General features: G+C 36.0%; 1 pseudogene; it reads left to right on the top strand.

Annotated features, from left to right (window-relative positions):
• The first annotated feature begins 1,163 nt into the window (after window positions 1–1,163).
• On the top strand, window positions 1,164–3,633 carry LOC113052427 (E3 ubiquitin-protein ligase MARCH3-like; annotated as a pseudogene).
• The last annotated feature ends 939 nt before the right edge of the window (window positions 3,634–4,572 follow it).

Genomic DNA, 4,572 nt, shown 5'->3' with positions numbered 1-4,572 from the left:
AGCATCTGTTGACCATTGAGAATTTCAGAGAATTTCAAATGCTAATTTGTGGTAATTGCCGCATGATTTCAATAACCTGGCAATTTCTCGACTCTCGAAATGGATGTTGTGCATCCCTTACAGTTTAGGTTTAACAAGTTTATGACGTCATCTGTACATTAGAGAGAGGAATAGATTGTATCTTATCAAAATCCTTTCATACACCCGCAGTCATCTTCATAACAGATTCATATTCACAACTGTGTCCTGTAAAACTTTAATATTGACCTCTGTTTAAAAAAACTAAATAAACATGCATTGAATGTAAATAATATAATGCATGTGCATGCAAATTTTTGCAAATATGAATTGATATGTAAACGGTCATCATTTAACAAATGACCACTGCATCAGTTTAAAGAGAGGGAAACCTGTCATTATACACATTTATGTGTGTAAATATATACTACGCTCCAAAAGTTTGTGTTCAGCTAGATTCAGCTTTTTTCTTTTTATCAATACTTTCAGCAAGGGTACATGACAGTAACAGTAAAGACTTTTACGTTGTTACAAAGAAATAATTTCAAGTAAAATGCTGTTCTTTTGATCTTTTTATCAAAGAAGCAAAGAACAAAAATGTATCACGGTTTAAAAGAAAATATTCAGCGTTGATAATAATGAGAAATGTTTTAGCAAAATGATTTCTGAAGGATAATGTGACATTGAAGACTGGAGTAATGATGCTGAAAATTCAGGAATAAATTGCATTTTAATATATATTAAAACAGAAATCAGCTATAAAAATATTGAACAATATTACAGATTTTGCTGTATTTTAACTATAAAAAAATTCACAAACATTATATACAGTATATATGTGTGTGTGTGTACATCTCAGTCATTATTCATCTAAATTAAATTATTTATAAAAATAGGAGCTAACAAATCTCATGCTCATTCATGTTCATATTAAATGCAGTTCTTTACATACATTTGAGTAAATAATAATCATGTAAATAAGCAGCTGTTTCAGTCTGTTCCTCACACAAAGCTAATGTATGCAAACTCAGGCTCCTGTCTCTATTGTTCTGTCAGTGTCTCTTCATTAATTTGATCACATGTCCCTCATCTCTCTGTCTCTCAGCTTGCAGTTTCAGGTATGAACAGCCTCATGTATAACAGTCATGCTCTGTGAGGAGACATCAGCTGGACTCAGCGCTGCTCTGGATCCTGTGGTTCTGGTGAAACCTCCACGGATCCTGCACAGAAGGTCCTTCACAGTAGCACTTCTGTTTCTTCTGTTATCCCTGAACACAGCAGCATCAGGTGGGTCAAAGTTCGGGTTTCTCAGATCCGGTCCTGGAGAGTTGCCTGCAGAGTTTAACTCAAACTCTGATCATTTTCTTTAGGGATCATGAAGACCTTGATGAACTTGTTCAGGTGTGTTTGATTAGGGTTGAAGGTAAAGTCTGCAGGGCATTGGCCCTCCAGGGCAAGATTTGAGGAAGTCATTCAGCCAAATGAAGCAAAGTCCCATTAGACATTGGTAACATGTAAATGTATGTGGTCATGTGTTGTATTCATAGATTTGACTTCAGAAGTTGACATATATGCGGCTTGATATTGCATTGTGAGTTGTGAAAGTTACAGTACATTTTCAAAGTAAAATGACCTATCGAAGCTATTTTTGAAAGATGTCTTTTATGCTCACCAAGGCTGCATTTATTCATTTAAAAACAGTAAAAACAGTAAATATTATTACAATTTAAAATAACTGTAACAATATATTCCTGTGATTCAAAGCTGAATTTTAACTCAAAATTAATTTAAGGTTTGCTCACCCTCAGTCCATGTAGATGGGTTTGTTTCTTCATCAGAACAGATTTGGAGAAATGTATCATTTCATCACTTGCTCACCAACAGGTCCTAGAGTGAATGGGTGCCGTCTACAGTTTCACTGGACTTTATCCACTGTTGTGTTATAATTAATAATTTGGTAAGTTAAAACACCTTAATTATGGATTTGTTTATTAAAAACACCCAACTTTTCACTTCACAAGATATAATTCGATGCACTGGAGTGTTGTGGATCATCGTGATGTTTTTATCTGCTTTTAACTGTTTGGACTGTTCGGCACCCATTCACTGCAGAGGATGTAATGCAAAATTTCTACAAATCTTCTCTGACAGAGAAAGAAACTCATTTAAACTTTTGGGTGGCCTGAAGGTGAATACATTTTCATTTTTAGGTGAACTAATTTGAACATATTTAATTTAGTCTCCTGGAATCTTGTGTGGTCTTCAGCTCTTGTTCTCTGTATCTGCAGAATTGATGGCTGATATCCGGACACTGAGGAGGCGTTCTGTCGTATCTGTCATGAAGGCAGTGGTGCGGGTGATCTGTTCTCTCCCTGTGAGTGTGCCGGCTCTCTGGCGAAGGTTCACCGTGTTTGTCTGGGGCGATGGCTCACGGCCTCCAGCACTAGCCACTGTGAGCTCTGCCACTTTGAGTTCGCTCTGGACAGACTTCCCAAACCGCTCACTGAGGTAAAATCATCAGCAGCAGAGCATGGCAATGATCTTTATCCTATGAAGGATAAAATCCTCTATAATATGCACAATTGTAAATATTCAACCCACTTTTTGAAGTCAATGAAAAACAGTTTTTTCGCTCCATTTATTCTCATTTTGCAGGTTTAGCAATTGCATCTTGAGAACCGACTATTTAGGCTTTCTGTGATTCTATTGGTGGATGCATGTTGCTATAGAAACACAGATATGGTGTGACCTCAGTCTGAGTTTATGTGAGACATAGGAATAAAGATGGCTAAAACTGTGAAAGTATCTATTATAATATGTATTTATCTATGCATTATGTATAGTATTGTGATATGGATGGTTGCAAATTATGTTTTTTCTTTATCTCAGATTGTCTGAATTCTAAGCTCCATTTTTTTATTTTAATTATTTCAAAAGAAAAGAAAAAAAAAACACATGAAATAAGCTTTCTAACTGCCTTAATTCAAGTATAAACCCCCTTCCAATGGGCTGTTTTTCGTGGCTGCAGTGGTTCACCACACCTTCCATGCAGCAGCAGAGACGGATGCCATCTGTTTCCTCATCATCACACCATCACACAACAGCATGAAGGCCGGGGGACTCATTGTCCTCACACTGACACTCTTCACTATTTAACCTTTTCTGGACTGTTGTAAGTTCACTCTTGTTTTCAGTGTAGCAAACGAAAGTGCAATGATATTGTACACCTGCAGTGTTTCTGACTCGTGCAGTATAGGAAACTATTCTGATTTAGAAAACAAACAAAAAAACACGCATTAATTAAATTTATCTTCCATCTCTTCTTCATTCTGTTGGTTTTTCTTTATGACACTTCTTTGACAAGATTTATGACACCCGGGATGATACAGTGCAAACTGAATAAAGAAAAAACGTCAACAAATTTGTAAAAGAGTGATCTTTCTTTTGTAAACGCAGGTATCCCTACGTTACCACATTCATCTCTTCAGGATGTGGAATGGGAAAAATCCCAGCGTCCGGCTACAGATTCCCCGTCCTGTGAGGACACCCCAGAGACCAAAACATCTACCAGTGCACTTCTTGTGCAAATACAAGAACAAGGAGACCGTGGTATAGTGCCTGAAACATCATCAGGAAGAAAACAGACAGCTATTTCAGACAAACCCTTGATTTCATGATGTCCCGATTTTGTGTAAAGCCCTGATTTCAAAGTCACTCAGGATCTGGAGTGATGTTCTGATTTGAACCGAAGCAGTGTCCTAATTTAGCGTGAAACCCTTTTGAAGTGGTTGGCTTCATCTTCACTTGTGTTTTTAAATAATATGGAAGACTTTAAAACAAGGAACATTTTCAACATCTGAAATTCATAGAAATGCAGGAAAAGAACAGGTCTTCAGAAATAAACCAGAGAAGAATAGCATTGTGATAATAACGGTTGAGTTATGTAAACCTGCTGTTTTACCTTACAAAACTGCTTCATAATTATTCAACATAATATAGAGGAACATAGAGTGGATATAGGTAAGAAAATTATACAGCTATGCAGAGCATTTCATTACTGTTTGCTTTATCATGGAAACTTAAAAAGGTTTACTTCCATAAAACAGGAAAAAAGTGGACATTTAATTATCTTTTAATCATTTGATGTTATAACTAAACTGAAAAGCTAAATTAAAACAAACCCTTTGTACGTTGTGTTCATTGTAAATGTCACAGCAGAAAATCCAACGTGAGAAAATATACACTACCATTTTTTAATAAATGAATACTTTTATTCAGCAAGGATGCATTCATTTAATCAAAACTGACAATAAAGCCATTCCTTTCTATTCATCAAAGAATCCTGAAACACTTTATATTAAGCAGCACAAATGTCTTCAACATTGAAACCAATAATAAATGTTTCTTGAGCAGCAAATCAGTATACAATAATGTCCCAGACTGAAGACTGGAGTCACACTACAAGCAGGCAGACCACAGTGCTCAACAAAGGAAATGACTTACATGTAGTCTTATGATAGGTATGATTGGTTAGTTCATCAAATCCTATGTGAG

The sequence above is a fragment of the Carassius auratus genome, chromosome 32 (assembly GCF_003368295.1).
Source record: "Carassius auratus strain Wakin chromosome 32, ASM336829v1, whole genome shotgun sequence".
Classification (NCBI taxonomy): domain Eukaryota; kingdom Metazoa; phylum Chordata; class Actinopteri; order Cypriniformes; family Cyprinidae; genus Carassius; species Carassius auratus.
Note: the sequence above shows the minus strand (reverse complement) of the source record. Positions and strands in the feature narration are given on the sequence as shown.